The sequence below is a fragment of the Lissotriton helveticus genome, chromosome 2_1, assembly GCF_964261635.1.
Source record: "Lissotriton helveticus chromosome 2_1, aLisHel1.1, whole genome shotgun sequence".
NCBI lineage: Eukaryota > Metazoa > Chordata > Amphibia > Caudata > Salamandridae > Lissotriton > Lissotriton helveticus.
The window spans coordinates 1,657,523,565-1,657,545,336 of record NC_136059.1 but is presented as its reverse complement, the minus strand read 5'-3'; the positions used below and the strand labels follow the sequence as shown (position 1 = coordinate 1,657,545,336).

At 43.2% G+C, this 21,772-nt stretch overlaps 1 long non-coding RNA gene across 1 annotated transcript in view; it reads left to right on the top strand.

Moving 5' to 3' along the window:
• The first annotated feature begins 2,974 nt into the window (after positions 1-2,974).
• Positions 2,975-21,772, top strand: part of LOC144819886 (uncharacterized) — a 56,943-nt gene continuing 38,145 nt past the window's right edge. Inside the window, exon 1 of the long non-coding RNA XR_013607608.1 lies at positions 2,975-3,053. This is a non-coding gene — a long non-coding RNA (uncharacterized LOC144819886). The remainder of the gene's footprint in view (positions 3,054-21,772) is intronic.

Here is a 21,772-nt window from a genome sequence, read left to right as displayed (position 1 = left end):
ATAATTGTTCTCAGCTTATATGTTTTTTCAGAAAGAAAGGCAATTGGTTGTAGGTGTATAGAATTTGTGTCTTTTTGGGATAGCATACTGAGGGGCACCAGCTTCTACAAACTAGGGCATTTCCGGGTTTGGATGGCGAAGTATAGGAGCTAGATGTAAAAGTTTCCATTAGTGAAGGACAGCCCTTTTCTGCCTCTTCTGTCCAAAGAAAGGTACCCCGTTTCTAAGAAGTCAATTTGTGCGTCAAAAACATTAGTAATCAAATGTCTATAAAAATCAGCGAACCCTAAAAAACAATTTATTCCTTGGACATTAGTGGGGGCTGACCAATTTAAAATTGCTTCAATTTTATTTTCATCAATCTGAATCTCCGAGAGAGAAATAATAAATCCAAGAAACTCTGCTTGGTCTAAAAGAAATATGCACTTATTCAGTTTTAGCTTTTTGGAATCAGAGACTCTCTTGTAATTTTTGCAAAACAGCCCTCAGTTGAGTGGTATTTTTCTTCATTCTGTGAATAAATCAAAACGTTGTCTTTGTAGATAATTACACATGTCCAGAAACTCCCAGAGTACCTCCATTTATAAAAACAAAAACTGAAATGCCTCTGGGCTGAAAGGCAAGACCCAGTATTCAAACAGTCAATGCTTGCTGTAAAACAGACCTCCATTCTTGGCCCTCACAGACTCTAACCAGATAGTAAGCCCAGTGAAAATCCAGTTTAGTATAAACTAAAGAGCACGTCGAAAAGACCAGGAATCAATGGTAGAGAATACTTGTTCTTAATTGTTACCTTCTTCAGGTCACTATGGACAATGCATGTTCTTCGTTCCTTAAAAGAACAATGGAGAGGAGACAGGTGAGTGGGAGTGTTTAGTAAACCCACAAGATATGAGTTCATCCAGGTTTTCCTTGATGTCAAGTTGTGGGTTCCATTAGGGCATAAACCCTACCACACAGTAGGTTAAACCCAGGCAGGATGTACATTTGACAGTAAAAACTCTTATGAGGAGGCAGTGATATGGTATTTACCTTGTGGACTATATCCTGGAAGTCATCATACTGTCTTTGCAGCCACTCATTTATCTCCTATTGGACTGAAAAACAGGTCAGAGGTAGGGGTGGGTGAAAATTCCACTCTGCCGGTGGAGTTCGTGCCGAATTCGACCAGTTTGTTGAACTCTGTGGACTCTCATTGAGTTTTTATGCAATCCATGGAATTCCACAGAGTGAAACTCTGTGAGTTCCACCCACCCCTAGTCAGAGGAGGAACCAAATCAGAAGCTTCTTGTTCGTATGATTGCAGACAATACTTGGAATCTACAGTGATCTTTCATAGAGCTCAATCGATCTTGGGAATATGTAACTGCAACCATGGAACCCCCCAGGATGGCTCAAAAAATAGGAGATTGAAACAAATTGCCTCTGTGTCCATTTTCACAAACCATACTGAGTGGTTCAGTTTGAAATGTTATCAGGCCGAATGAGAGCTCTGAGCCATCTACTGGTCTTACCTGTTCTGGTCTGTCATTCCACATTATGGGACTCAAGTTGAGCAATTCCTTATCGCTAGCGTGCATAAGTGTGTCGAGTGAATAACTTTCTCATAGCCTCTTTAAATGCATGTAAATTATACAAGAGAAGATCTTTGTTTTCCACCAGCAGTACTAGTTAGGAGGTAGCATTACTAGCTAGATAAGAAATAACAAAGGGTACTTCAGAAGCATTATCAGGGAAAGCTGTAGATCTACATACAAATTTTATTCGACACTGGTTCATGAACATTCTGTATTTGGGACTTTCTCATTTGAACCGTTCTGGAGCTGCCAAAGTTGCAGGGGGTCGGTGTCAAAAACCTCTGGAACTTACTGCCATGCTTTGTGGAATAACCCCAGGATTCTGAAACCATCTAGGTTACAAATAGGCCATGGGTGCCAAGGAACCGTCTCTATGTTAGCTAGCCAATGACTAGTTCTACGTTTATGTCGCAATAATTGTGATTTTTAAAACCAGATTTCCCTGATGTAGATTTAGTAACTTAGATTGGACATTCGCTAAATTGTGAGCCATTTATACCAGGACATCTGGACACCTTCTAGGTAAGGCTTGAACCAATTCTTCGGTGTCTATTGGATTATCTGGGTCCATGTCACCGAGGCAGATTCATTTTTCATAGGCTTGGTTTCTGGTAATGGACACTGACCTGAATACCAGGACTTCTGCATGAGTGATGTGACTTCACTTAATCCACAGAGAATAATTTTAAGCACACCTTCCAATTATGTGTGCTGACCACTGCTATCTAAGGGATTAGGAGGTTGGGAGAAAGGCGACCAGGACGTTATATATTGATTTTCAATGAGACGCTCCTAGGAGCAGTTGTGCGCTCCACAAATCACCTTTCATTCATTCATGAAGGTCTATCAGGCTTATGCTCCCTTGCTTCTTTTTTAGATGGACTCAATATTACTTCCCTTGGTCTAATTGATTGGAAAGCAAAGCAATACTTGATTAAATAAAGATGGAACAATTGCTAACTTACAGTATTTATGCAGTTGTAATTTTCCTAGGGCATTATACTTTTCTCTGAGCAGATCTTGGCTCACCTTTTTCTGCATTTACTGTCTCGCGATAGTTTCTTAGTACGTGTCCACTCAATTCTCTTCATAGAGTAATGTAATTCTGATCAGTTATTTATTTTCTAGAAGCTTCCAGGTTGAATTGCTCCCACACAATTGCATTCAAGTTTAACTGTCCTTGTGTTTTCCTATGCACATTCTGATTTGCACATATGTATTTATAATTCAACTAAAGTGTCTTGGCTTTTCCCAACAACAATCTCTTGTTCTGATTCTCATGTAAAAGTGTTTTTCTTTTTGAATTTCAGCAATTTTGTAACTTTAGACCAATCTAATGATTAACCTTGGTATGAGTAAAGTTCTCTTCTTTTATGCTTTTTGTGACACTCTTTAAGGGCCCTTCAAGATTGAAGGGTTCTGCACCCTCCAGGAGCAGACGAGGACTGATTGGGTGGTGCTCCACGGGCATCGAAGGTAAGTTCTACAGGAGTAGAAATCTCTCTCTCTCTCACATCATGTGGCATGCAGGGGGAAATAACTGGGCTGGTTTGGGGTAATCTCTGAACACACAAAAGAGGAGGGAGCAACAAGGACACATGTTGCATACATGTTATGCAGGTTATTTTACCCATGCCCATAAATGTGTGTACATGGGAGACAGTTACAGGCTGGACAACTTCGAAATAGCTTCCACTCATTCAGAGGACAGGTGGCGCTTATCAGACATTTCACGACCAAGCTATTTTTCTCTGGGAAAGCACAACTGTAATTTCTCCTTTGCCCTTATGTTCTTTATTAGCTAGTTCGGTGAGGTGGTAGATGGAATCATTTTTGCAATGAGCTTAGAGCAACATAGATCAAAAGTAAATCACCAACATATTGGCCTACAGTAGAACCCCTGGAGAAAAACTAAGGGGGTCATTGGAAGTCCGCCCGCCATCCTATCGTGAAATGGGACTGCCCGCTATAAGGGCGGGGTCCTGTGGGGGCCATTAGGATTCACCCGCCACAGTGGCGGGCGCATCCTGCATTCCTGACATTGTGGTGGGCGGTGCACTCCTCACCGCCCGCTACAATGCCAGGTAGGCATGTCGTGCACTTCCGCGTGGTGCCTGCCATGTTGTGCATGGAACTGCAGGGGGGTACCATAGGTACCCCCCAAAGTCTCTGGGGGTCCGCAGCGGGCCCCTGAAAGTGATTCCCGCATGCCTTTCCGGCATGTTTCCACCCACATAGTAATATGGCTGGCGGAGTCTAACAGACACCACCACCATATTAAACTCTTTTCCGCCCGGTCAACTTGTTGACCGGGCGGAAAAGTGGCAAACGATCTTTCCGCCCGCCGCGGATCCCCGCGCCATAGTAATATGACTGGGTGGAAATGGGTAGCGGGCAGGGACGGACCTCGAGCGGATCACCACCGCCATGCGGGCGGTAGCGATCCGCCCGAGTTCCTAATAGGCCCCTATGTGTCTAGAACCTTCTTCAGAGCCTGGGAAAAGATTCAGGGGTACTCCGTAAGGACTTGAGGAAGTCTGGTCCACGTATTGCCCTCTAAAGTGAAAATAAGAAGTGATACTGATTCTGCTCATCTATGGAAATACAGCAAAAAGCAGAACAAAGATCAGCTACAGTAAACCAGTGGAGTTTTGCAGGTATGCAAGGAAGGATGATCATAGGAAAGTTTGAGATAACCACATTATTAATGGTCCTAAGATTCTGTATGAAACTGTGCACGTTCATTTTCACAGACTTCATCCACACATTAGGGGTTAGACTAACATAGTGGTGATCCATATCACTGCACTAAAATGCATTAGTCATGCATTATTAGTGCCTGAGGGAGAGAAGCTGGGAGGGACCGCAACCGTCTAGAGTCTGTATTAACAGCAGCGCTGCTAGTGCTGTGCACACGTGCTGCATAGTAGACCTGTACTGACCTCACTGGTCTCTGTGAGTCAAGAGTCTCTGAACATGAAACATGAAAAGAAAACTTGGGAGGCATTCCTTTGTCCAACTCTACGTTCTGGTCCCGGTTTGCGCCAATCCATCTAAGATGACTGCAGCCCCGAGTCTGGCGACCATTACGCTAGTTCCATTTAACTTTTACGGTGACGTACTTCCATTGACCCTGAGTTGCATACAACCTCAGGATCTTGTATGGAGGCTGCCCTTTCATGAGCAGAACTCAAAGCCCAAGGGCAGGGCTGCTTACGGAGGGCGAGCTTCATGAGGAAGATGACTGTTGGTGAATGCTGTTCATGGGAGTGTGGACTCTGTGCCGTCACAATACTCGAGGCACAATTTTGTTTTTTGCTAGTATATCTGGTACATCAAAAAGACTGAGTGTTGAGCTGCAGGTCAAGGATCCATCATCATTAAGATAGCCCACAAGTTTATCACATCTTCTACAGAGATCCGTGTGTATGCTGTAGGTCCTGCCAGGCAGGCCCCCCCCCCTGCTACTGCAGCCTGGCCGTGCCTGCTGACCTGAATTCAATACATTAAGTGCAAGTCATGTTCTCCTGATCTCCTTGACACGTGCTGCCCTGCCAATGGGTTGGATCCAGTCATGGTGAGAGCAGGCACTGAACCAGAGCGACTTTAAAAGTCACACGGTTACCATGGCTCTTCAATTAGAAAGCAGTGGTAGGCCATAAACTCACCCTGACTGGTCCTGCAGAGAGGGGCATCATCTATCACTGTGCCAGCCTGCCTCACCGGAACAGCAAGTGACTGCTGTCGACTCAGCACATCACAGCACTGTCTGAGCAGCGGTCTGCAGTGAGTGTGAGGCCACAGACTGCAGCCCAAGGCAGAAGGTAAGTCAATGACCTGATGGAGGGAGATTGGAGTTTTGTTTAGTGCCAGTTTTTGATAGACTCACCATAAACAAGCACTTGGGGGATGGTAGAGGGTGGGGGTGGGGGTTCATGTACCTGCTGCAAAGACATCCTTTGGTTACTTGTGGTTTAGTCGCACTTGGCACTGAGCTGGGTTGGGGCGGGGGTGTGCCGTGTTAGAAATATGCCTGCTGCAAACAGGGCCAGACTGGGAACCCAAAGCAGCTCTGGCAAATTTTGTCAGACCAGCCCATAGCGAGTGCAGCGAGCCTACGGGCCCACTACAAAGGGGGGATTTGGGGGATTTTAACCCCAAGAAAATTTTGGGGAAAATGGTGCACCCAACAATGCATTTGTCATTATATATTTCATTGTATTAGCTTTTGAAGCATAATAAATGATGATGTTACTGTGCACCAGGATACAACACTCTTGTTGAGGCTCTTCAGTGATTCCTCACAGTGACCCTCCAACAGTGTCTCATCTCTCCATTATCCTCTTACATGTATTTCATTTGTTTTATAGCATCTCTAATACCAGTGTAGGGAGTCGAAGCACTTTACATCACACACACTTACAGAGACAATGAAACATACATGTGTAACTCATTGTATAGAAAATGTTACATAAGGCAAAGGGGACTGCAAGGTGTAGGATTTGCATCCCATCCATACTGATGGGCATTCTTTAAGACTGCTTGGTCTGGAGAAGCACACACTCCGGTTTCAAGGTATAACACTGTGGTTATGGTTGACTTTATTCATAAGAATTAATTTCTACACAAACTAGGTTAGCAACATCAGGGTAAAGAAAGACAGGGAAACAACAAAACTTTCTAACATGCACCTTGCAGTTTGTATACAGCTCTTTGATGGCAGTTTAGAACTCACTGTGCTAGATTACAATTGTAACTTATGAACTGCACAGTAACAAAACAATGTCTGTGATAAAAGCAGTAACCCACTGAGCTATGCACATAAAATACTGTTCTTTGATATGCTTGGTACACATACTTTGCAGCAGGAATATTAGCCCTCTGGGTTACCTTGGATGAGTCAAACTGCCAGTAGACAAAACTCCTTGGCACTTTTATTGTTGCCTGAAAACTGCTGGATATACATGGAACATTGCAGTATTTTTAAAACTGCAGCACTGCTACAAAACCGGACCCCACTAACACAACCGTCCCCACCTCCACCATAGCAGCCTTGTGTACCAGCATGTCACAGAACCGTAATATATGGGGACAGCTCAGTGGTTTATTGTTTTTCACAGGCATTATTGTTACTTGTGCACCTGTGCTTAGGTGGAGATGCTGTACATATAGCACCTGTGCTCGGCGGAGAAGGGTAGGTCTATCAGCGCGGACACAGGAGGAACGAGCTTCAACCTTGGGCTCTCCCTGATGTTTATTCCCGCCGACCCCTCATGTGGCATGTAGTCCTCAACCTTTAGGCATAGGAGCACCCACAGAGGTAAACATAAGACATACATGACACTAGCATGTTTGACACTGCACATATATACACGGTCCTGATGAATCGCTGGTGAATAGACCCATAGCGTGAAACATGTCGACCTTCATCACCTTTAGCCTCATCTAGGGTCACCTGACCTAACTTGTTGACTCTTAGTGAGCCTAACCCCTCTTTTTAACTGCAGCCAGGGGACCGCCAGAATAAACTGAATTCAGGTACCCCTTGCTACATTTTAATACCCCACACATCATTACACCTAGCCCGGTCCACACACCCCCACCTCACCAAAAGGCAGTTGGAAAAAGATCTCCGCCAAAGAGCCCCTCTTTGAGGTGAGCCCGTCGGGGATTGCACCGCCTCCCCGACGAGGAGCAACTGCCGATGATGAAGCATGACATCCTTCGGGGTGTGTGAGGCCATTATATCCAACAAAATGGATGCCCCAGGATGTTACTCTGACATCTGTGGTCATGCCAGCTAAACACTCTCCCCATTTCCCATAGGAACAGTACAGCGACCTCTTTTGTTTCATTAGTGCATAACACGGACACAAGCTGCTACTGGACCTTCCACCTACCCTCTTGGGTGGTTAACCGTGTCCGTTGATCGATTGATCTCATCCTCTAATCTCCCTCCTTTTGATACAGTAGACAAAACTCCTTGGCACTTTTATTGTTGCCTGAAAACTGCTGGATATACATGGAACATTGCAGTATTTTTAAAACTGCAGCACTGCTACAAAACCGGACCCCACTAACACAACCGTCCCCACCTCCACCATAGCAGCCTTGTGTACCAGCATGTCACAGAACCGTAATATATGGGGACAGCTCAGTGGTTTATTGTTTTTCACAGGCATTATTGTTACTTGTGCACCTGTGCTTAGGTGGAGATGCTGTACATATTGTACATATAAATAAATTATGGTTTTAAAAGCAGTAGCTGCAAATTGACTTGGATATCCGGCAGTTTTCAGAAAACAAAAAGAAATGTCAAAGTTCCATGATGATTAATGTCCTGCTAGAGAGAGATTGTATTTTTGACTCACCATAAAGTAGTGCAAGACGGTTGATTTGCCTGCAGCAAAGAACAGGTGTTTGCAGCAGTTTTAAGATCTTCTTAGATTTTCTCATTGCTCAAACTGGTTTAATTTCTGATATTTATCTGTTTCATGGACTTCTTTTCTTAATTTTGCTTGCAAGCGTCACTCGTAGTCTCACAAGTTTTGTCATTAAATGTCATTCATAAGTATACTGAAACTATGAAAATGTCTCCCATAAGCAATCTGAAACCTTGGTAGCTATGTGCCTCGCATATCTGGAGAATGATAATTCTCCAATTTAAATGCAGAGAGAATCTTGATTTCATTAAAGACAACGGAGGCTAATATTCTGCAATACGCTTTTATTGCTGCCCCAACATTAAGGCCCAGATGTAGGTAAAAAATATTTACCGATTCTTAATTACCGAATTTTACCGATTCGGTAATTAAGAATCGGTAAATATGAAGGGTGGACATGTAGGTCCATCCAGATGTGCATTTTACCGATTCGGTAAAAATCGGTATTTACCGAATCGGTAAATACCGACCGGTAATGCTCCATTCATTCCTATGGGCTTTGAAGCCCATAGGAATGAATGGGGCATTACCGGTCGGTATTTACCGAATCGGTAAATACCGATTTTGACAAGGGTGCAGGGGGTGTCACTTTGACACCCTCTAGCACCCCCAAAAAAGGGTCGGGGGCCATATGGCAGGCATACCTGCCCTAAGGGCAGGTCTGCCTGTCATATGGCACAGGTGTGCATGCACACATGTGCATGCACACCTGAATCGGTATTTCACCATCAAATTGAATTTGATGGTAAAATACCGATTTCTTAGGCCTTGTGGGACTCATAAGAGTCCCACCTACATATCAATTTTAACGAATCTGTAAAAATACCGGTCGGTAAATATACCGACCGGTATATTTACAGAATCGGTAAAATTACCGATCGGTAAATTTACCGAATGGTAAATTTACCGATTCTGCCCCCTACATCTCAAAATCCTTTTACCGGTCGGTAACGGCCGAATTCGGCCGTTACCGACCAGTAAAAACCTACCTACATCTGGCCCTAAGTCCTTTAAAGAATATTAATACATCATAAAATATTAGAATGTTCATGAAGGATTATAAATGTGCACAAAGTCATCCTCCTCTTTTTGCTGCAACAGCATAAGAAAAGAACCACATTGGTGTTTTCTGTTGAATTCTTTGAACTATTCTCTAAAACAATGATAAAGAAAAAACTCACAGTAAATGTAATCCAAACTTTGAATTTAAGAATTGAAAAGGTTGATTGCCTCAAAGAAATACATTTGTTCCAAAACATTTTAATCAGAATGGTTTGAAGTATCATTTAATAATACTCTTCTTCAAATCCCTCTCCTCGAGGGTGAGGAGGGGGGATAATGTTTGCCTCCATTGTCTTTAATGAAATCAAGATTCTCTCTGTGTATAAATTGGAGAATTGGCATTTCATTACAAGACAAGAGCCTACCATTATGCATGTTTAAAGCCATCTAAAACTACATTAATAACTTGCTCCATTGGTCTCAAAACCTTGCAAAGGTATTTGCATTTGACCAGTCAGCTGTTTTAAGAATTTCAGGCAGGGAACCACCTGCCCAAAAGACCTTACAAACCGTGGCCCCTCAGCTTTGTTCATGATCATGCATATCCATCTGGCTAATGTGGCTTTAGAAATAGGATTATAAGGTTTCACAGAGGATAAAAGAAGTTGATCAACCCCAGGCACTCTGTATTTCGAGACTTTTCTCTCATATTCCTTACAATAGCATACCACACAACTTCTCAAAATCATGAAAAAAAAGGGTAGAAGACTGAATCTGACATCGTTTTGGTTCTTTTCCAAATGTCAGTGTACACACTCTGATGAATAGAGTCTGTTAGACAACTCTAATGCTTTGATGTATGAGACTCTCCTAAAGGAAATTAAATGTAACAGGGGTGCCAATTTCAGGGATATTTGTTTATGGGAGAAGTAAGTATTGTTTGGCCTGGAGCTGAATAGCTTGACAATCAAATTAACATCCCATGGGGATTCCTAACATGCCTTAGGGGTCTTTCAGTCTCACACCCTTCATCACTTCATCACTCTTCTTATTAAAGGATTACCTACAATCGCCAAATTATTAACCAGAGCATGGCCAGTAGAACTGCGGATCTATAACAAATGATTTTTCTAGAGGAAAGACCACTACTAAAAAGATTCACTAGATAATTCGCTACTTTCTGTATAGGAACTTCCACAGGATCCATATCCCTTTCCACGCACCAACTATACCAGTTGTTTCAAACACTCATGTATCTTTTTCTTGTTATTGGGGCCCATGCCTCTCCTGAAAGGTCTGATTATCTGTTTGATCACCTGAAATCCTCCTAACAAGAAGACAAAAGGATGTTCCTCTCCATCTGAATCATGTAGCAGACCCAAGGATACCAGGACTGGGTGTGGAATATCTACTACAAGTTCTATCACACCCGGGAACCATACCTCAGATCTCCAAAAGGGGGTCACTAGTGTGATGCTGCAATTTTCTATTCTTACTTTCCACAGCACTCTCTGAATCATGGAGAACAGGAGGAAAGGCATATCCTTTGTTCTTGACCCAGAAAAGCATCCACAGCCTCTGCTTTTTGATTTGGTCTCCAACTGAAATATATTGAGTTTATGTATGAAGCTGCTGTGAAATGGTCTACTTGAATCAGTGGGTTTGAATTCATCAGCAAGTCCCTGAAACTCATTGTCATACAGACCAGCCAGCATCTCTAAATGGTTTATGTGGAGTGACTATCCTGGACTCAGATACAAGCAACCGGGATGGTGGGGCCAAACTTGGCAAATTAGAAGCAGGGGGAGATGGTCACAGGAATAACAAAGTCCAGAACATTCCCAACGATAGCCTTGCCATTCCATGCTTCGAGATTTTGTAGCCACCATTCCAGATCCTCTCGAGCATCTTCTAAAAGAGGGAGCAAATCCCCCATACCATAAGTCTTTCCTCAAGCCTATCACTTACAATCTCTTTAGGCCCGTTTAGTGTAGAGAGCCAGGGCAAATGGCCTGAATGGAAGATGATAAAAGACCCAAATCTCTCACCAGATCTCTCAGTAGAATTGATGTCTTGGACAGAACTGTTCTCACCTCCTTCTTTATCTATGACACTTTCTTGTGTGGAATAACTAAGTGGGATGCCCTCAAATCTACTTGGAACCCCAAAAACTCTGTTCTGCATAGGGTCATTACAGACTTCTCTGTATTCACTATGACGCCTAAGCTCTCCAGGTGTTCTGTCGCCCAAGACAAATGCTTCAAAAGTTCCGATTTATCCTGAGTCATGAGGATATTGGCCAAGTATATTATTAGCCAAACTTCTCTCTGTATGAGGTAGCTTACTACGGGGTGAAGCACCATGGAGCCGAGGACAATCCGAAGGGCAGATAGCGAAACTGATAAGTTACGCTCCTCCATGACAAGTGACGATATTTCTGACTATGCCCGTCCATGGGAATCGTAAAGTAAGCATTTTTGAGGTCCAATTTTACCAGCCAATCCCTGGCTTGCAAAATATCCCACAAAAGATGGATACCCTCTATCTTGAAATGTCTGTATAGTACATATTTGTTCAGTTCCCTTAAGTTTATAACTGGGCGCCAGCCCTTGTCTTTCTTTTTTTACTAAAAAAAACATGCTCACAAAAACCACGGCTAATTCCTGCTCAGGGACCTGAAATAATGCCCCTTTGTCTTGCATTTGGGATACCTTTGAGTCTGAGCGACCTTTTTTCTGTATCTGAAACCAACTCTTTGTGTCTTACCGTTTGGGCTGGGTATTCCCAAAATTCTATTGTGAAACCTACAACAGTTTCTAACACCCAGTGTCCTGTGTTGTTTTTCCCAATTGTGGATGAATAATCTAACCCTCCTCCCCACCTTTGCGAGGGAAGAAAGGGTACTGCGCACCTTGATTAACTGCATTTGAGGGCCTAGACCTTCCTCCACTATTCCTTGATATTCTTCCTCTCTTGGGGTAGAAGTTCGAAGTTTGTCAGTAACCTCTGCTGTAGTTACCCAAGCCTCTTTTGCTCTTATGGGTAGAACTGGGATCAAAACATTTCTGGGCAGACAGCCAGTCACTTCTTTCAGCCTGTACAAAAACAGCTCTTGAGCCAAAGAGACTCTGCGTGCTTGTTTGAACCTTACTGAAGGCTGTAAAGGGGGAGGTGCAATTTCCTAGAGACTTTACAAAGTTTCTCTGAAAAGGAGGCCCTTGGTATCTCCCATGTCCTCCTTTGAGGACAGGTCTGCTAGTTTGGGATTCATCCTCATTAACACAGTATTCTTTCTTGCCCTAATAAGATTAACGTCAGAATTTCCTAGCATACATATGGCATGCTCTGCCCAGCCCCTCCGAGGGTCAGTGTTTACTGAAGCATTCTTAGTCCTGGTATCTTCTGCCACATTTATTATTAGTGTCAGTGGGCCCAGTATATCAAGGATTTTATCTTGACATTGTTTTAAAAAAAATTTAATACCGTTTCTAGCCTCCTTCCGAAACTTCAACAGAAAGGTTATACGTTCCGGGACTACATTAGGTGTGTTGCACACTTTATCCTCTGTATAGGGTCTAGAGCACTCAGTTCTTAAAGGAATTAGAGTTTCCTTGTCCAATAGTTTCTTTACATAATGAGCAAGGTATTTTGACATGTGGTCCCCATTCTACGCTGCACAGGTGCTTAATAGTAGTGGGGTTCAATTCTCCTCCCCAAGTCATCCTTAACCTGGTGGGTTGTAGAGATTTGCCCCAGTTCGTTATCTAGAGCCCCCAGGAACTCATAGCTGTCCTGGGAATCAAAGATAAACTCATCCATTTCCATGTCATCATTGTCAATGTTCTCTGCTCAGGAGTTAAGACTGTCTCTTAAATCTTGTGGCATGAAGGTCACTCCTTCCAATCAAGCTGCTAAGGACAACCTTTCTATGCACCCCTATATGGTGGCCTCTTTCTTCTGTGCTGCTAAGAGCACCACTCTTTATTATAGAGCAGAGGCTACCATTGCCGTAGGCATGGCTGAATGCCATCTCAATATGTTTCCTCCTCTCGGAAAACTTGCTACCGCTCTGGGGTTTAGAGGTAGAGGAAGAAATTCCCATCAGAGAGGGAATAATAATTACCCTCTAAAGGGGACCCTCTCTTTTTACTTAATGCAGCGTCCACTGCCTCTCTCACTGAGGACCCAAGTTCCTCAACTAAAAACCTCTTTATGGATTCTCGCAGGAGTTCATTCAACCCTTCTTGGAATTAAGAGTTAGTAGCCTCCATAACTGTTATATTAGATAGCAAACATGTATAAATCTTGCCTCTCAATCTGGCCCAAAACTGTACTCGTGGTTTGGCGTATATGTCCTATGTGCTTCCCCACTCTTTTTTTTTTGTTAAACAAGAGTTTTTTCTTCTTTCCTTAAAATATAATATTATACTTGCTAGATTAAACTTCCACTAGGTGGCAGCGAAGCTCTCAAAATGAGAGCATTTTGTAAGCGGATGAAACTGAAGCTTCGGATTCCTCCAAAGCCATTGCAGCTCTCAAGAGGGGAGCTGTTTCCTTGGTTACACGTCTGAAGACACATTAATACAAATGAAGGACTGAAGGAAGTGACCCGATTAGGGTCACTGGGGTCACTTGCGACCACCTCTCAGCCTTCCATACAAATGAAGAGTCTGTCAGCAGTAGAGATTACAAACAAAAGACATTTATTGAAAGTACACTTGAGTGGAGACTGGTCTGACCAGCCTCCTTAAATTGCTGCAGAGGGACTGACTTCAGTCAAAATAGCAATGCATAAAGTACATTTCCAATACCCCTAAAGATACGCCCAGACTGGAATTTTCCAGTCAGAAGCTGGTGAACAAAGGAGATACATGAAGGATGGGTTGCAGTCCTGGGACCGGGCACACATTATCTTGCAGTCAAGGTTACTCGGTCTGTCCTCGCCACTCTGAGCAGGGGGAGCGGGCCTATCTAGTCAGAAAGGTATGCAATAATAAGAATGGTCTATTCATTAGCACAGCAAAACTCATACGTTGCCAGCTGCTTTTCGGTGAGGCAGATCGAGAATGAGAAAGAAGTTAGTTTCCATCATTGCTCAAAATGGCAGCTAAATACAAAATGGCGCAGTGAATGTTCACTTAAATCGTACATGCAGCGAAAGCATTTTTTCCAGTCCAACTGGATGACTCTGTTCGATGCTCCGACAGCGACCTGTCAACGCGTTCAAGCACAGGAAGCTGCCAGCGCAGCTACGCACTCTTGGAAGGAGTTTCCAGGTGACACAACCATTGCCTGGAAATGTGTGGAGATTATTTCCCCTTTTTCTGATCCATTTCCTTTTCTTTTTTTTTTATATCCCCCTCTAGGGGTTTATACGCATCAAGTAGAAACACCGAGGCCAGTGCTCATGCCCTTTTTTAGTCAATGGCATATTTACTGCAGGCTTATTCTCAATGACATCGGCTCAACAGTAAATCATGTTTACATTGTTAAACACTCGATGTTTTGAACAAACTAATTAGTGTAGATATTCAAAAAGCAATCAACCCTTACTTGGCCCAACCGTTAATTGGATGTGTATACATATAAAGCTTCTAAAGAAACAGTATTACAACATGTTTCTAAGGAAAATATTCAATAGCAGTCATAAGTGATAAAAGCATAATCAAGTATCTTTGCTAGATAATAAAAAGGAACCAGAAAGCCATATGCTTATCTTGTTGAGGAGCAGCCAATAAAAGAGGATTATGAGTTTCTGCACTGGGCATTATAGTCCTTCATGGACATTCTGTTATGATGTATTAATATTCTTTAGAAGGCTGCATGTTGGGACAGCAATAAAAGCTTATTGCATAATGGTAGCCTCCGGTCTTGTAATGAAATCTGGGTATTACATTAAATATCAACGGGTACTAAACCTCTTTGCATAATATATCTATTGCAGGGTGAATTCCCTCCTCTACTGTGGGTTTTAGAGGGCACTGCAGTATTTAGGTAGCTTCTTCTGCTGATCAATATTCTCCTTTACTGGCTCCATCTAAGAGATGAACTACACATCATTGGCTCCTTTGAAACACAATGGGGGTGGTATCTATGAAAGCATGCACCACAAAAAGAAGCTACCCTGAATGATTAGTCATTGAGAATGCGACCAAAACCTTACAAAGCACTGAGCACTAAGTCAGTGGAGTGCTAGGCATCTGTCAAGTTTCCTCAAGTACCGTGTTCTCCACATAAGCAGAATGAAACTATTTCCTAATGCCCACTCTCCGGAACACACCGCCTAACAATGTGACTGCTCCAAAAAGGGGAAACGGGGATGGGGACAGAGAAGAGACAATTCTGACTTCGACTTGCACCCTTTCTTACTTCTGCTTCAGAGTCTTCGTACTTCCGACTCAGTAACTGGGCTCCAGATGAGAGTTCCTAGTGCACAAAGGGAGATACAAAGTCACAGTAAAACTACACTCTACCTTCCCTGCAAACCATTACCGTTGACCAATTTATGCTCTCCCCTACCAGGTGAGGAAGGAGCTGTAGCTTCTCTTCTATTATAGTGGAATGGCGATATCAGCAATATCTTTTCTGGAGCTAGGTGTCCTAATGCACAGAAGGGAATACAAACCAATGTAAAACACACTTACTTTAACTGTTCACTATTGTGATTAATAAAAGCTATGCTCTTCCCTAACAGCTATTGGAGGAGATTTGCTTCTCTTCTATAAGTAAATTGTAGTACCACTGTATAACCATTCACACAGTACTTATTACAAGGTAAACTGGTTCAATTGTGTCAAAGTTCCACGTAGGGAATAGTTCGTGATGATCAGGCTTGTATCCAAACAGTTCAGCTTCAAAGAAGGAATGTGCAAAAAGGTACAGGGAAGGAAAGGGCGGAAAGAGTAGGAAGGAACGTTAGGGAGGCAGAGGCGATGTGACGCTCTGAACTGTGGCGTTTATCTAAATCGCCCTGTAGTCGCTTGAAGATGATTCCATAATACGACGTTTTTAACACTGGAAAATTCTGACTTATTTGACTGCTGGAAAGATGGGCTCGAAGCTTGAGGACGCTCTTCTCAAGCCCTCTAGTGCAGGAACTCTGCGTCACTGCTACTCGTGCTCCCGGAGCTGCCAACTCAAGGAACTCAACTACAGTTCACTGAGAAGGCAGAGTGGACACTATAAGTCCATTCTCCAGTCAGCAAAACTTCAGTGAACAGAATTTACGGACCCTTCTCCTCACAGAATATTAGGGGAAATAAACTAGGTTGAAAAGGGGGGGTAGGAATAAACCGTAAACCCAGGACAAGAGAGAATGTCTCCCGACCACTAAGGGACTACGAAATTGATATGCATCCCAGCTTTAAGCAGATGAGGGGGGAGTGTCTCCAAAACTAGTCTTTTCCTCATGGATTCAAATTGAAGTGCACCGATGAATGCGCACTGTCGTGACTCAAAATCTCGGCGGCCATCTTGTAACTTGTCTTTCCCCCCTACTACATGTCAATCCACAGATTGACACAAGAGGGTTTTACTAGGATAAGATAAGATAATATTTTATTTTGCTTGATTAATTAAAATCTTTGCAAATGCATGCCAGAAATATTCATTGTGCACAGATAAATACCTATAAAAACTATTAAAAGGTGCACAATATAAAAGGGTCAACAATTGCATATTCCTAATGTGTACAGTCAGCCGTTTAAAAAAAAAAAAAGATTCTCATAAACTTTTACATCTCATTTAATACTAACAGCAGTGTCTACCACAACTTCTCAAGTAGGATGGCACAGCTTAACCAGGTCCATTGTCCAAGTTAGAGGCTTGGTGATTAAAGTGCAAGTACAACTAATACAAGTTAGGGAATTGATGTACTTAAGTAGCATTTTAGCATGTTTCGGATAACGACAAGATCTTAAGTCTCTTAGTTACCTGCTCAAACAATTTTGTGAGCCGACAGTTGAGCTAAAAATCAATAGGATTGAAGCAAAGCTTCACTGCCTGCCTACAGGACCGGATGCTGTAATGCCTGAAAAAGGGACGTAGCAAGGTGCATCTTATGTCCTTTAAATTGGGACTGTTGCAGATTACTTGAGCGATATCTTCCTTCCCACTTCCGCATAGGCGACAGGTCAGAGTGCCTCCTTTCCTTTCCAAAGGTGGAAGATTGGGTTTGATTGCAATTACCCCCAAGCGTAACCTTAGAACGTTTTCCTTCCTGCTTATCTTAATTCCGGCACTCAAGTAGGCTTGGGGGTTTTGCCTTACATAATCACTGAGCACTATCCAGCCATGTGACTTATTGGTAAGAATTGCTTTGTCTTCTAGAACAGAAAGCATGGATGTTGTTTTTCTCACCGCTTTATTTAAGGAAAGATGATCAGTTGGAACAGCCCAAAGTTCGGACAAGCCCAGTTACTCAATACAGTCAAACAGATAGTCCCTGGCTGGACATTTTTCTTGATTGTGCAAGGCTTTCCAGAGGTGGGAATTTAAAGGTCCGGCCTCAGCACTTTGGATTTTGTGCCAACTTTAACGTAGGTACTCCTTCTTTCCACCGTTTGTCTTTGGATCCCAAATTCTAACCGTATTTGAGTCTGGGAGACGTATTTTGGGAGATGGAATATTGCTCTATAGGAGTTGGCTGTTATGATGTCTAAGGCTGCTGCATCTTTACCTTTGAGAGCCTCACTCCCGTATGTCAATGACGGCAGCAATTTGGCCCTCAGGACCTGTAAAAAGGGGTCAAACGTGAGGTCAGGATGCCGTCTCTAAAGTGTCTTCAGTGCTAAATATGTTGTGATCCCCTTTCTTCGCATGGACTCTAGCTGAGGTTTGAATGAGCTATTATGGTCCATTAATATTCCATGTACTTGATCCAAGAGTTGGCCATCAAGGAATCAGCTATTGGTCTTCTTTTTATGGTAGTTGACTGCCATAATTTTGGTCTTCTTGAGATTTATTTTGAGGGGGTTCCGGTTAGAAAAACTTCTTGTTGTGTCAAGTAGGTGCTGAAGGCCAAGTGGTGTCCGACTGATTAAAACCAGGTCATCAGCGTATAGCAAGTTTGACATTAGCTTGTTTCCCAGTTTTGGAGCATGGGATACACTGCTGTCCAGCTCCCCAGGCAGATCGGCCAAAAAGAGGTTAAAAAGGATCGGGGCAAGGACGCACCCCTGCTTGGGGCCTGCGAGGTCATGATTCGTTTTGAGATATGTGACCCTGTCCCTAGTCTGACCCTGATCCATGTGCGTGTATGCAGCTGCTTTAGCCGATCCACAAGTGTGTTTGGTATACCCCAATTTTCCAGTTTTTCCCACAGTTTGGAACGATCGACATGGTCGAAAGTGGCTGTGTAATCAACAAAACACAGAAAGAGGGGCATTTTTTATGCTTTTGCTGCATCCAGTAACAACGTAAGAGCCAGTATATTAGTTTTAGTACCTTGGCCACTGCAGAACCCAGTTTGATTAATGGGGATGATGGATTTAACTGAAGCCCAAGATGTTAGCTCGTCCAATATTGTTCCGGCATAGTATTTGGCTTCTCCGTCAAGAAGGGTGATCAGTCGATAGTTATTTGGATCATTTCTTTTGCCTTGTTTAAAAATTGGGCTAATGATGCATCCTTTCCAAGATTCTGGAATGGTGACTGTGGTGTTTTTGCCCTTAAACACTGGTAGTAGAGCCGTGCTCCAGAAGACGGCGTCATGTTTATACAGTACCGGTGGGATCCCGTTGGGGTCGGGTGCTCCCATATCTCTTCCCTTGGTTATTAGGCCTTTTATCTGTTTTTCTGTGGGAGCATATGCTTCCTCTTCAGTGGGGCATGTAGAGCCAGTTGGCAGAATCCCCTGTTGCTTGTGGATGTTAGTGCTACTAACCAAGTGATCTTTGGTTGTGCAGTTTTGTGTCACTTTTCCCTTGTTGGGGGATTCGATGTCTGGTACCACGATGCCAGCTACCTTGTTTGGTTCCCCTCCCTTGTTGTTAAAATTATATTGGAATTAATTCCTGGGTGGTTCGGTCGCTCTAGCTTGTGGATTGTTTGCCAGAACTTTGCGCTGTTGTGTTGCTTGGCATCATGCAATAATTTAGCCCATGTTTCGTCATTCTTTTGTCTTATTTTTCTACACTTCCTCCTTCTCAATAGTGCCTTCGTTTGTTGAAGGGTTGACTGCAGCTCCAGGTTCCCTGGTGTTTTTTACAGTTGTCGAAAGGTTTAGTTTGTGATACGTTTGAGGCTCTTAGTTTCTGGACTGGAATTTACTTTTGTTAATCCGTCTTCTTGACTTGGTCCCGATCCTGGTTGTAAAATTGCCACTGAAGGTTTTAATGAAGTTTTCCCATGCTGTTACAATTGTGGTACCAGTTTCTTTTTCTCTCACAAATAGGATTTTAGCAGTGGCTGATAGAGCTTCAATGTTGTTGGCATTGCACCTTAAACGCTTTGGATTAGAGAGTTCTTCATTTGCAACCGGGTTCCAGGTATCTAGTGTAGCAGCAGACCTCGCATTCGACAATACTTCTTGTGGGAGGTGATCACTCTGAACATTGTGACCTATTTTAAAGGTTGCTATTTTATCTAACGCGGCTAGTGTTACATACGTGTAGTCTAAATAGGAGGATGTGTTTGAGGAGTGAAAAGTGGCAACTGGTGGATTAGCGTCCAAGAAGCGGCCATTCAGTGCTCTTAGATTTGAATGTTCTAGTTCTTGTAGCAGATACTTGGCCCATCTTGTAGGTTTGCTAGTGTTTGCTTGGCCCTGGTTCAGTATCCCCCAAAGTGATGTAAGTTCATGCACAGGGCCGTCATCTTGGCTTGATCCAAAAAGATTTAAATTAAAATCGTCGGCAACGATTATATTGTCGATGTCTTGCTCATCCAGAATCCGTTTTATTTCGTTTGACAGCTCCTTTACTGCTTTTTGTTTTAGTTTGGGGTGCACTTAGGTGTTAATTATTATAACTTCTTGTGTTGTATTGTTGAATTAAAGCTTTATCTGTATTGCATGAACGGCATTGGGTGATGTAATTTTCGCCTCTAAAGGCTATATTGAGCCCATTGTGGTTATTGAAGCCAGCATCATTAGTCCCCCTGAACTGCGACCAAGGTTAGAGCCCTTTGTTGCCGGGACGAAATAGGAGGAATATCCTTGGAGTTCTTTGGAGGTTTCTTCCCAGGTTTCCTGGAGAAGTATAAAATCAAATGTTTTCAAGTAGTTGACTACCTCGTGATCGACCAATTTGGCTGCCAGGCCATTAATGTTCCAAATGCAGAGTTTAATTTGATCTTGCACAAGTAGAGCTGTCTGGGGGGTATCACACTCTTGTCAGTTTGGACGGTCTGTTAATATTGTCCATGTTATTTGCGACCGAGCTTCTGGCCCCGGTTTCAAAATTGGAATTAATGGCCCTGTACTTCTGCTCAAATTAGAACCCCCTATTCTAGCAGAAAGTTTGCCAGGGGATCTGCTTCTTGCCCCTCTTAATACTGAGATGGTGTTTTTGTCTGAGATGATGATTCTGGCTTTTAAGAACAGAGTTGTATAAGGAGATTTCAATTCGACTGCCATTTTTATACCCCAGTGTTTGAGCGTGCTTTCCTCCTCCTTGATTTTGTTAGCGATTTTGGTTGAGTTCCATCTCGTCCTCGTCACCTCGGGGCCCTGGCGGTTTTTACTAGGATGGAATTCTATGGAAAGTAGGTCCAATGAATTTATATTCCCAAGGCTCAGGATGGAGTTTAAGAGTCGTGAAGTGTTCCCCCTGTTTAGTATGTCATCTCTTCTCCATGATTCATATTCGGGAATGAGAGTGATGCTGGCCAGTTCTTCGGTTGTACTTTCCTAAATTCTGTAAGTAGGGGTTTCGACCTGTAAGTAAGGCCTTTGTTCCAGAAGATGGTTCTGGTCTACTCCTTGATCGGCAGAATTGCGAGAGATTGACGGGAGGGCAGATACCAGCTTGTTTTTGCTTGGTGAGCAGCTTTGTTTTACAGGGCCCCCCCAACTGTTTTTGTCGATACTCGTTTTTTGCCAAGAGAAATTCGTTGGGTAGTGTCCCCTGGGGTTGACCCTCCCTGATGTATTTCAGCGTTGCTGGGTTGTTTGCTGTTAATGTTGACTTCTGCCTCTCTTTCATTGTTGGGAAATTCCTTCTTGCGTGGCCTTTTGCTGTTGGTATTACCTCCTGCCTCTCATTCACTTTGGGGATGTCCCTTCTTACTGGACTCTGTGATGGCCCCAGGGTGACAGCCGTAGTTGTTGTGGGCTCTACGGAGTAGTGATCCAACCTGCCAGGGAAGATGGGACAGAAAGTGGACCCTGTTTCTTCAAAATCGGGGTCTGGTTCTACCATGGTGACATTCGGTTTGCTTAGTGTATATAAAGGATCAGATAGTGGCTTCTTATTGTGACCCTTCCTTTTTTGTTTGTTATAAGCTTTTCGAGGTGTAGGGTTTTTATGTGTTGGAGCCATTTTTTTATTGGGGCCATTGTTGGTGTTACGTCATTATCTGCAACAGTGTTGGAAGATCTGGTTGCTGTTAGATCGATTTTTAGGGGTTCGGGTGAGGCGGTCCCTGCCTTGTGCCGGCCATCTGTAGATGTAAGGGGTAATGGAGCACTGCCTTTTATTTCTGATAGAAGATTCCCTAGCATAGTTGGTAATGTTGTTAGCTTGTCAATTATTGGTGCACAGGTGCATTCAAAATGAATGGTTTGACTACCATTTAGCGCTTCTTGTCCCC